This window comes from Manis javanica, chromosome 17 (genome assembly GCF_040802235.1).
Source record: "Manis javanica isolate MJ-LG chromosome 17, MJ_LKY, whole genome shotgun sequence".
Taxonomy (NCBI): Eukaryota; Metazoa; Chordata; class Mammalia; order Pholidota; family Manidae; genus Manis; species Manis javanica.
Window position 1 is genome coordinate 7918900 of NC_133172.1, and position 12277 is coordinate 7931176.

Genomic DNA, 12277 nt, shown 5'->3' on the forward strand with positions numbered 1-12277 from the left:
AACCACATTGAGATAACATGTCACACCAGTTAGGATGGCCAACATCCAAAAGACAAACAACAACAAGTGTTGGCAAGGATGTGAAGAAAGGGGAACCCTCCTACACTGCTGGTGGGAATGTAAATAGTTCAACCATTGTGGAAAGCAGTATGGAGGTTCCTCAAAAAATTCAAAATAGAAATACACCCAGGAATTCCACTTCTAGGAATTTACCCTAAGAATGCAGAAGCCCTGTCTGAAAAAGACATATGCACCACTATGTTTACCGCAGCACTATTTACAATAGCCAAGAAATGGAAACAACCTAAGTGTCCATCAGTAGATGAATGGATAAAGAAGATGTGGTACATATACACAATGGAATATTACTCAGCCATAAGAAGAAAACAAATCCTACCATTTGCAACAACATGGATGGAGCTAGAGGATATTATGCTCAGTGAAATAAGGCAGGTGGAGAAAGACAAATATCAAATGATTTCACTCATCTGTGGAGTGTAAGAACAAAGAAAAAACTGAAGGAACAAAACAGCAGCAGACTCACAGAACCCAAGAATGGACTAACAGTTACCAAAGGGAAAGGGACTGGGGAGGATGGGTGGGAAGGGAGGGATAAGGCAGAAAAGGGGCATTATGATTAGCACACATAATGTAGGGGGGGTCACGGGGAAGGCAGGATAGCACAGAGAAGACAAGTAGTGATTCTATAGCATCTTACTACACTGATGGACAGTGACTGTAATGGGGTATGTGGCATGGACTTGATAAAAGGGGGAGTCTAGTAACCATAATGTTGTTCAAGTAACTGTACATTAACGATACCAAAAAAAAAAAAAAAAACCAGTATACTCTGACACTCTATCCTCTTTCCTTATTTTTTTTAAAGTATAACCATATTATATTCATAAGGTATTGGTCTGTCCCCCACTAGAGGTATGCTGTGGAGTACCAGAGCCACCAGCTATATGTGGCTATGATGTGGCTAGTCCAAACTGAGACGTCCTGTGAATGTAAATATACACCAGGTTTTAAAGAATCCAAAATAAGTAAATTATCTCATTAAAATTTTCATATTGATTACATGTTGAAATAACATTGCAGGTTGAATTGTTGATTAAAGTTGATTTCACCTTTTTTGTAACCTTTGTTTTAAAAAATGATTACTAGGAAATGTAAAATTGTGTCTGACACTCGGGGATTGTATTTCTTTTGGGCGGTGATGTTCTGGAATATAAGCCTAGGCAGGAACGTTTGTTTCTGAGGTACAGACACTGCTGTACCTCAGCGGAGAGCAGAAACTCAGTAAGCAGTATTTGCTGAATTAAGGAATCTGAAAGTAGAATGCCAGTCCTTTTTGTTGTCTATCCCAGGGATCCATTTTTAAAAAATAACAAAACTTTGAAGCATCATTTCCATAAAAATCACCCATTTTAGGTGTATAATCCAACAATTGAGTGAATTCACCACATTGTACAACCATGACCGTCCCTTTTAGAATATTTGCATCTCCCCAATCGGATCCCCTCATGTCCTTTACAGCCCATCCCCATCCCATCCCAAGGCAACCACTGTGCGTGGTCTCAGTACATTTTCTGTGTTGGATTTCTAAGGAATGAATCACTGTGTCCCTGACCAGACCGGGCCATTGCTCCTCCCGTTTCTGTCTGTCTCTCAACGCTGCTGAGCACAGGGCCAGACCCACACATGGCTCAGGGTTTGCTCAAGGGAGGCGGGTGAGCTCGCGCCCGGCACCCTTAGGGGTTCTCAGCCCCGCGCCTTCCCAAGGCCCCGAAGGGCAGGCCTGGGGGCTCGTGGTCCGCTGCCGCCTCCTGAAGAGCACGTGGGGCCGCCTCGCCGAGCCCCACAGCCCTGCGGGAGGGGCGCCTACTCCCCAAGCCCTCCTCGCGGGGACGGGGACTGCGGCTCCCAGCGGCCCGCACGGGCGCGAGCTCCGCATCAGCGCGTCCCGGGGCGTCCCCCGGCGGCTCCTAACCCTGCAATGCCTTCTCACTACCCACCCCCAACTGCCCTCCTCGCAAAATGGCGACCAACCGCCTCTCTTCCCGTCCGCCGCGGGCGCCTAACCGCGCTGAGCCCCGCCCCGCGCGTGGCCACGCCCGGGCCACGCCCCTCGGCGTTGGACGAATAGCCGCCGAGGCCGCTCCGTCGGGCCGCACGCGCTGGGAGCCCGGGCGTCGCAAGGTGCCCGCGAGGATGCTCCGGGCTGCGCAAGGCGGCTGGGGCCGCGCACGCGTGCCCGCGTCGCGGGTGAGCTCACAAGATGCCCCGGGGGCAGGCCCGGCTGCGCGAGCCCCAGAAGCGGGTAAAACCCGGTTGCTGCCGCCCCGGCCGCCTCTCTTCCTCCCTATCCCCATTCCCGCTCCTGCGTCATTTTCAGTCTCACCCCTTTCAAATCTAATTTGTTCATACATTTCTTTTTGAGGGGGCCCATCTCCCTTTCGAAGGGCGCCCCTCGCCCCGCGTCACGCACGCACTGTCGGCCGTCCCAGCAGCTCCAGGCCTCGCTGCACCCCTGCAGCCCCTTCTCCCCTGGATAAGACTCAGCGGCCGCTGGCCACTGCACCCCTTTTCTTACCTACGCCGCCCCCCAGGCCCCAACTGCCCCCTCGCACCTCTCCAGCTCGTACCTCGGGCCCTGCCCGACCTCCGCATTTTCTGCATCTTGACCTTGGATTCGCCGCCCCCCACTTCCAGGTTCGTTGTGCTAAAAATTCTCTTTCCTCCTGAAGAGTCCTCCTCACCTTGGGGACCCAGGTTTGTTTCTTTTTAGGATCTTCCAGCAAAAGCAAAACTTGACTGCACCCCTCCCCCTCCTTTTAGGAACTTATAGCAAAAAATATCTTCTTCACAGATTTTTTTTTCCGTCCAGGATTGCTTTGCAGCAAAAAGCTTTCCTTTCCACCAAGGATTTTTTTGGTATATCTTTCCAACTCATTAACAAACCATTCATTCCTAGTTTCTGTCTCGTCTGATTTTATTTTCCCAACCCTCCGACAAAAGTCTCTCTTGATCACCAGTTCTACCCAGTTAGGCTTGTCCCAGCGAAATCCCCAGGTCCCTCCCCAGAAAGGGGGGATAGGAAAGGAGGACAAAACAACTTTTTCTTAACAACAAAACCCTTTCTCCCACCTAGTCTCTCCCGTTTGCTATTGCTTCCTTTCTTCTAAAAGCTGCCATCTCCTCCAATTTCTCAGCAGTGTCCTGGCTTCCTTGGGGACCCAAGTTCTGAATTGTCCCCTTCCTTTCCAGCACCTGCTCTTCAGGACAGAAGAAGTTGGACGAATCCTGAATTTCCCACCCGGCGTTCCAGGAGGCAGTACCCAGTGGTCTGACCGTTGCTGTCCCTGTGGGTCCTGACCTGGGCCCTCCTGTTCCCTGGAGGATCCCTCACTTGCTCTTCCGGTGAGTTTCGGCCCTTCCTCGGTGGATTCCTTTCTTTCTTGGAAGTGTTTTTAATCCCTCCAAAAATCTCTGTACCAGTGGTGAGTTTATTACAAAATTGCTGTTTGGGAAATCAGATAAGGAAAGGGGTTATTTATTGTGCATGTTGACCTCTCTGGAGGAATGCAGACATTTATTAGACTGGCTTATGTTCCCTTGCTTATTGCAGAAATGCCTTTTCCCTCTCTAGCCCAGGCTAGCAGCTTAAGATACCGACAGGCCCTGAGTGTGATCAACCAGACTGCGCCCTAAGCGACGCCAGTCAATGCAAATGGCCGTGTAGAAATGCCAAGACAGTGTTGCAAGAACTTAATTTTTTTTAAATTAAAGTATTGTTAGTATACAATCTTATGGTTTCAAATGTACATCACAGTGATTCAGCAGTCCCTGTGACCGACCACCTTACATTGTGACTGCAAATTACTGGGCTCCTTTATCCCCCTATCGCCCCCCCTCCCACCACACTGGCCCCAACCCCTCCCCCTGGGTAACCACTAGTCACCTCTCAGTGTCCATGAGTGTCTTGCTGTTTTGTTCCTTATGTTTTGCTTTGCAGAACTTAATTTTTTTTTTGGTGCAGAGACCAGAACACTGTCTCTGTGTGAAACCTTTTGATCTTTAAAAATGCTGACAAGTTTAATAAATATTTAAAGACAGTGTAAGCCCCTTACAAAACATGTCTGGTGGCCGCCAGTTTAGAAGTTTTGTTTTCGGGTTTCTTTCTGTGTTAGACACACTTACACAGATACATATCCCCCTGGGCACATGCGTATATGCAGGACTTGTTCTCTTTAGGGCCGAAGTTCTCAAACTTCTTGATCTTAGGACTTGTCTACACTTAATTATGGAAGACCCCAAAGAGGCATTTTGCATGTGAACTTTATCTGCTGATATTTGCTGTATTACAAGTTTAAACTAATAAACTTTAACAATATTTATTAATTCATTTTTAAATAGCAATAGTAGACCAATTCTATGTTAACATAATTGACATTTTTATTAAAAGACTGTTTCAGAAAACAAAAAAATTAGTGAGAATAATAGCAGTTGTTTCTTATAACTGCTTTTGCATTCCACCTCTTTGGATATGTCCTGTAGCCTCTGTAAAGTTTCCCTGAGAATGAAAAAGGCAGATATTTTTATGAAAATAGTTTTGACCTTGTTGATTTCCTGAAAGACTCTTGAAGACCTGGGTGCTCCCCACATTGCCGTCCACCTCACCATGAAAACTGCTCTTCTAGATTTTAGTGCTTATTTGCACCTTCTGTTAGGATCAGCTTTTAGAGTGAGAAACTTTGGTGTCTCTTTTCTTCGTTTAGTTAATTCTGGGTAAGAAATTTTCCTGGAAAGTACAGTCAGAGGCTTCTGATTGCTCCATGTCTTTGTCTTTCACAATGTAAACTTTAAATCTGCTCTTTTCATGAGACATCGGAGGAAATGAGTTAAATTTCTGTTAAAAATTATATTGTTTAGTATGGCCCTGGAAGATGACTGGTTAGCCAGAGACGGGTAAGATTCCTCAAGGGAGGAACAACCTAAGACAGGCACAGTCGCAGGGGGGCCATCAGGTGAGAAATTGGGGAACAACAGTGGTGAAGCATAGAACCTCACCCCCCCCTGTGTTGAGAGAAAGCTTCTGCATCCATGGATGTTTTATTGCCCTTGTCTAGCTCGGATTAGCACATAGTCTACAGGCACACACCTGATCATCTACAATTGCTCTCTTACAACACTAAACTATGTTTTCTACCTTTATCTTACATCTACCTACCACTTCAGCACTTTATTAAAAGTAAAAATAGTAATAAAGGGAGAAATGTGGGATCCACATATAAATCAAGTATAAAAATCAAACAAATATTCATATTTGACCTGATTGTTTATAGTTCATAATGCGTGATCAAAACCGAAAGTTTCTGTGATGAATGCCCTTCTACTGTTCACCATGTAAGAACTTATTCACTATGTAAGAATTCGTTCACCATGTAAGAACTTGTTCGTTATGCTTCAGAAGATTGGAGACTGAAGAGAACTAGGCATGAGATGGATTAATGACTGTGCATTGAGCATTGAACCCCCTATATAGAATTTTGATCAATAAATATGAGAGATGCCCTCTAAAAAAAAAAAAAAAAAGATAAGTCCTCCATTTGAAGCAAAATCCTATTGCTGCTAAAATATGAAAAATACTAGCTATAAAAAAGTTATCTATATGAAAATTAGTAATTTAAATATTTATTATTTCAATTTGAAATAATTTCAAAAATACCTTAAATGACACCAAAAATTTTCCTTAAGGTTGTGACAAATATTGCGAAATATATGTCAGATCATGTTGATAATCTGGAATGATGTTAATCATTTTTGTAAATGATTCATGTATTTCTAGTGCTTAATTTTACCCCCAAATCACGTATATGTTAAAAAATAAATAAATAAATAAAAACCAGGTAAAAAAAAAATTATATTGTTTAGATGGCGAGAGGAGGGAGTCTTTCCTGACTAGTCAGTTTAAAAATGTGGGTGCTGAGTATTACACAGGAGTCTGTGCCTCAAGTGTGGAATTACAAACACAGTGGAGTGGTTATGTGTGAGGGCTTTGAAGTCAGACTACCTGGGGATGAATCATGACCTTGATTTGGGGGAACTTACTTAACTTCTCTGGACTTTACCTTATCTGTAAAATGGGGTTAATAATATAGCATATTGCCTCAAAGGGGTATTGTGGGAATTAAACGAGATGATAAATACATGGTTAGAGTAGGGCCTGGTATATGATAAAGCCTTGATAAATGTTTGCTTCTACTCTTACTATTATGATGATGACTATTAAGGGGCCTGGCAGGAAGGTAAGTGAGGACTGTGGGAACTGGAGGCCACAGCCTTCTCCAGATATGGCACCGTCTGTCAGCTCTCTCTTATTGATAACTATCAGGGAATATCAAATCTGATAATTTTTAAGAGAAGCCAGAAATCCACATATTTAGTTGAAATCTCTCCATTAAAAAAAATGTCAGTGGCTGATCCATTTTTATTTTATTTATTTATTTTTCATTTTGTTATCATTAATCTACAATTACATGCAGAACATTATGTTTACTAGACTCCCCCTTCACCGAGTCCCCCCAACAAACTCCATTACAGTCACTGTCCATCAGCATAGTAAGATGCTGTAGAATCATTACTTGTCTTCTCTGTGTTGCACAGCCCTCCCCGTGCCCCCCACCACATTATACATGCTAATTGTTAGGCCCCCTTTCTTTTTCCTTGCCCTTATCCCTCCCTGCCCACCCATCCTCCCCAGTCCCTTTCCCTTTGCTAACTGTTAGTCCATTCTTGGGTTCTGTGATTCTGCTGCTGTTTTGTTCCTTCAGTTTTTCTTTGTTCTTACACTCCACATATGAGTGAAATCTTTTGGTATTTGTCTTTCTCCACCTGGTTTATTTCACTTAGCATAATACCCTCTACCTCCATCCATGCTGTTGCAAATGGTAGGATTTATTTTCTTCTTATGGCTGAATAATATTCCATTGTGTATATGTATCACATCTTTATCCATTCATCTACTGATCCACTGATGGACATGTAGGTTGCTTCCATTTCTTGGCTATTGTAAATAGTGCTGCCATAAACATAGGGGTGCATCTGTCTTTTTGAAACTGGGTTCCTGCATTCTTAGGGTAAATTCCTAGGAGTGGACAGGCCTATGTTTTATAATAATGTTAGGACTGGGGAAATCAGGAAAAACTTTCATAGGGTAAAATCTGCAGGTCTGTCCTTTCATGCAGCTTCCAGCAGCCTGCTGTTACTCAAACATGATCACTTCCTCCCTGTAACACCGATGCAGAGTGAAAGAAGAGGGTGGTGCTTGTGTTAAAAAAGGCTGATGGTCCAACAGGTTGGGACTTTTCAGATAGGAAGAGAGGTGGCCCAGTGGAATCCTGTCACTCTTCAGTGTTATGTGAACAGTATTCTCTAGGTTGAGGGAGCATTTAGGCCTGATTTTGAAGGGCTTCATTTGGCAAAACTGACTAGAGAGATGTTGGTCAAAGGAAACCACACAAATCAGGGTTTTGAATTCAGATGCTTCTAGAGGCCTGGCAGGGCATATAAATGAGAGGGTGGGTGGGTGTGAGAGAACAGGGAGTGGTGAGGACTGTGGCAAACTGACGGGGGCATGCCCTGTCTAAAGTAGCTACAGCTTCTTAGCTCTAGCCAGTTGTTACTTTGCAGGAATGTGGACTCAGTGTTGACAGATGCTCAGATTTTTTTTTCCGGAATTTTAAATACAAATTGGGAGTCTTACTTAATGTAGAATCTCTTAATCTGTAGTGTCCAATTTGGTAGGCACTAGCCACTTGTAACTATATAAATTTAAACTGAATTAAAATAAAATAAATAGTCACTCAGCTGCACCAGCTGCATTTCTAGGTGTTCCTTAGCTCTGTGGCTGTGGCTGTCATTAGTGTGGATTTAGAACATTTCTGTAAGCACAGAAAGTTCTTCTGGAGAGTAATACGCTATCCAAAAGAACTCTGACAGATTTTTCAATTTGATAACTAGTAGAAAATATTTAAATTTACTGCAGGCTAAATAAAACATCTTTGTAGACCAGATAAACATTCAGATTTTTCCGTCCCTCCAAACAATGCCACAGTAAACGTTATTTATCTAGTGTGGACTTCCTGCTGCAGTCTAGAACCATATGACAGGTTACTCCCCCAAAAGGTAGCATTTCGCAGAATTTTTTCTCTTCCTACCTGCACCAGTCATGGAGTGATGACCCTGTCTTAAAAGAAAAAAATCGAAATTGCATGGGATCGCCAGTGTTGACTTAAATTGTTTTTTAAACAATGCAAAAATGTTGATGAAACAAGGCTTATATTCCTAGAGCTTAACAGTTCTTGTGTTATACAGTTCTCTCTGCTATGAAGTCAGCATGCAGTTAAACACAAGCCAAGCAACCGAGCCAATGTAATTCAAAATACAAACATGCTATTTTGTTGAAGTTTAGCTGCTTCCTTGAAACAACTACTTTGCTGACTGCCCCACTGAGCCCTTCTGTGTTTAGCAGACCCTGTGATGTCTCAATTCTTCCATCCTTTCTCAGTTTGAACTGCACTAAAACCTCCATTTGTACCAGGATGCCTGTTGGCTTTTAATTGAGCCAAAGGCATTACAATGAGCTAAATCCACCTCTAGCTTCTTCTCATTAGCCTGTGGCAGTAAAAATAGTCCTTGTTGGCCTTAGTGCCATTGTAAACACACCCTAGGCATTGAAATCAAATGGTAGTACTTGGTTATAGAGTGCTAATCCAATCATCTAGATACACTGATTTTTTCTCTTTTAGGTAATTGTTAAAATGAAAACACATATAAAATTCTTGGAAAGAGTATTTGGACCCTTGGGGATATCTACAAGGATCCAGGGCACCACAGACCCTGCCCCACAGGGACATGGAAGGTGCTGACACTTGATGAATTGAATTTGTCTGATGACAGAACCCAAGTAAAGTCAGTATCAGCTGAGGGGGGCTTGCTTTACTATGTGGAAAAGCACGGCCGTTGGACTTTGGGCTTGCTTGCCTGAGGTTGTAACCAGACCGATGTGTTCTATGGACTTTGGGAGTATGCTGGAAAGCAGGTGATTCAAGCGTTGGGGGATTCCAGAGACAGTCTGTCTCCCATCCTGGCCCCACCCAGCACCTCTTGTGTTTTCTAGTTTAAAGGGTACACAGTGTGGTCTGCCATTTATTCAATAAGGAATCAGTATTGTGTGGTGGATAAGCACACAGTTCTAAAGTCAAATTATCTGGGTTTAAGATCTGGCTCAACTACTTGTTAAGTACATGACTTTGGACAGATTACTTGTCCTCTCGGAGTCCCTTTCCTTCCCTGTAAAATGGAAGTAATAATAGAACCAGCCTCTGGGTAGTGAGGAGTGAGTGAATGAATGCATGTAAAGCACTTGGTGTAATCCATGAGAAGGAGAAAATGCTTAACATCTTATTTTACAAAATACTACTTTATATTTTATCAGCTTGTTTTATTACTGGGAGATGAATAAAGCTGGGTTCTTTGCTCCTCGGAGGACTGAAAACAGCTTCCAGCAGCCCTGTAAAAGAAACTTGAGAATTGGCAGGGAAATCATTTTGCCTCTGAATAGAAACTAATACAGTTCACACATACCCTTTTCTCTGCAGTCTAGAAACCTAGGAAGTTCTGAGAATGCCAGGGTGTCTCCAGTCTCCTTTGGTGGCCAAACCTGAATTCACATGTTGCTCTTTGCAGTCTATTTATTCCGCTTTCCTCCGAGTCATCCTAGGTGTTATGATTTGGTCACCAGGTGCTGTCCTGGACTCCCTGGGGATTATTTAAAACACGGTGTATGCATTATGCACCTTTCTAAATCCCCCATGTTGTGAATTCTGGAACTCAGTCAGGTCCCAGAGCTGTGGTCCATGTCTATGGACCTGTATTCAACTTTGAATTTGAGCTCCCTCCGTGGGCTACACACGCAGACACACAGGGAGATCCACAGTGTGAAACGCAGGTGTTAAAGGCACAGCCGTTCCGTTACATCTCAACACAAAAAGAGTTTAAACAGTACGCGCTGATATGGCCTGGAGTCCAGGCCCAACTCCTGGTATCCTAGCGTCCACCAGATTTGTTATCAGTGAGTCAGTGCATGTTTATTAAGTGTTTAGGTGTGGATAGAATTATTCATAAAAGCCAAAATGGAAACAATCCAGATGCTGATCAGTAGACTAATAGAGGCAGAAAATGTGGCCTATACAGACAATGCAATGTTTCCTGGTCATAAAAAGGATGAAGTAATGGTACATGCCGCGAAATGTGCATTAACTCAGAAAAATGCCATGCTTACTGGTAAAAGAAGCCAGACATAAAAGGCCACATCTTGTTTGATTCCTTTTGTATGAAATGGATGACCCTGTGATGGGAACATCTTTGTTTGCATGCGTCGTAACTTTTTGTTGAGAAACTGGACATGCTGAACATTCCAACGCGGGGACTCTGGGAGTCGGATTTTCCCTCTACCCCAGGGCTGCCTGTTGCCCTTCCTCGTGGTTGTAACTGTTCAGGGACTTTTCTAGACTATTTCTGTGGACTGTTCTTTGTCAAATGCTGTCAGTGAAGACTCTTTCCATTATTATTTTTTTATTTTTTATTAAGGTATTATTGATATACACTCTTATGAAGGTTTCACATGAAAAAACAATGTGGTTACTACATTCACCCATATTATCAAGTCCCCCCCAGACCCCATTGCAGTCACTGTCCATCAGTGTAATAAGATGCCGCAGAGTCACTGTTTGCCTTCTCTGTGCTGCACTGTTTCCCCGTGATCCCCACACCATGTGTACTAAACATAATACCCCTCAATCCCCTTCTCCCTCCCTCCCCACCTGCCTTCCCCACCCCTCCCCTCTGGTAACATCTAGTCCCTTCTTGGAGTCTGTGAGTCTGCTGCTATTATGTTCCTTCAGTTTTGCTTCCTTCTTATACTCCACAAATGAGGGAAATCATTTGACACTTGTCTTTCCCACCTGGTTTATTTCACTGAGCATAATGTCCTCCAGCTACATCCATGTTGTTGCAAATGGTAGGATTTGTTTCTTTCAGCTGAATAGTATTCCATTGTGTATATGTATCACATCTTCCTTATCCAGTCATCTACTGATGGACATTTAGGTTGCTTCCATGTCTTGGCTATTGTAAAAAGTACTGTGATAAACATAGGGGTGCATATGTCTTTTTGAATCTGAGAAGTTGTATTCTGTGGGTAAATTCCAAGGAGTGGGATTCCCAGGTCAAATGGTATTTCTATTTTTAGTTTTTTGAGGAACCTCAGTATTGCTTCCACACTGCTTGAACTAGTTTACATTCCCACTGGCAGTGTAGGAGAGTTCCCCTTTCTCTGCATCCTTGCCAGCATTTGTTGTTCCTAGTCTTTTCTATGTTGGCCATCCTAACTAGTGTGAGGTGATATGTCATTGTGGTTTTACTTTGCATTTCCCTGATAATTAGCAATGTGAAACATCTTTTCATGTGTCTTTTGGCCATCTGAATTTCTTCTTTGGCGAAGTGTCTGTTCATATCTTCTAACCATTTTTTAATCAGGTTATTTGTTTTTTGGGTGTTGAGGCGTGAGAGTTAACCCATTGTTGGATGTGTCATTTACAAATATATGCTCCCGTACCGTAGGATGCCTTTTTGTTCTGCTGATGGTGTCCTTTGCTGTACAGAAGCTTTTTAGCATGATGTAGTCCCATGTATTCATTTTTTATTTTGTTTCCCTTGACATGTGTTCAGGAAATGTGATGTGTTCAGGAAAAAGTTGCTCATGTTTATATTCAAGAGATTTTTGCCTATGTTTTCTTCTAAGAGTTCTATGGTTTCATGACTTACATTCAGGTCTTTGATCCATTTTGAGTTTCCTTTTGTGTGTGGGGTTAGACAATAATAAGTTTCATTCTCTTGCATGTAGCTGTCCAGTTTTGCCAACACCAGTTATTGAAGAGGCTGTCATTTCCCCATTGTATATCCATGGCTCCTTTATCTTATATTAATTGTCCATATATCCTTGAGTTTTATCTGGACTCTCTAGTCTGTTTCACTGGTCTGTGGGTCTGTTCTTGTGCCAGTACCAAATTGTCTTGATTGCTGTGGCTTGTTGTAGAGCTTGAAGTCGGGGAGTGTAATCCCCCTGACTTCATTCCTCCTTCTCAGGATTGCTTTGGCTATTCGGGGTCTTTTGTGGTTCCATATGAATTTTAGAACTACTTGCCCTAGT

General features: G+C 43.0%; 1 protein-coding gene across 1 annotated transcript in view; it reads left to right on the forward strand.

The window, feature by feature from the left end:
- Positions 1-3170: 3170 nt before the first annotated feature.
- ZNF541 (zinc finger protein 541) overlaps positions 3171-12277 on the forward strand; it is a 38377-nt gene continuing 29270 nt past the window's right edge. Inside the window, exon 1 of the mRNA XM_073225839.1 lies at positions 3171-3423. The gene's annotated coding sequence lies outside the window, so the exon portion shown is untranslated. The remainder of the gene's footprint in view (positions 3424-12277) is intronic.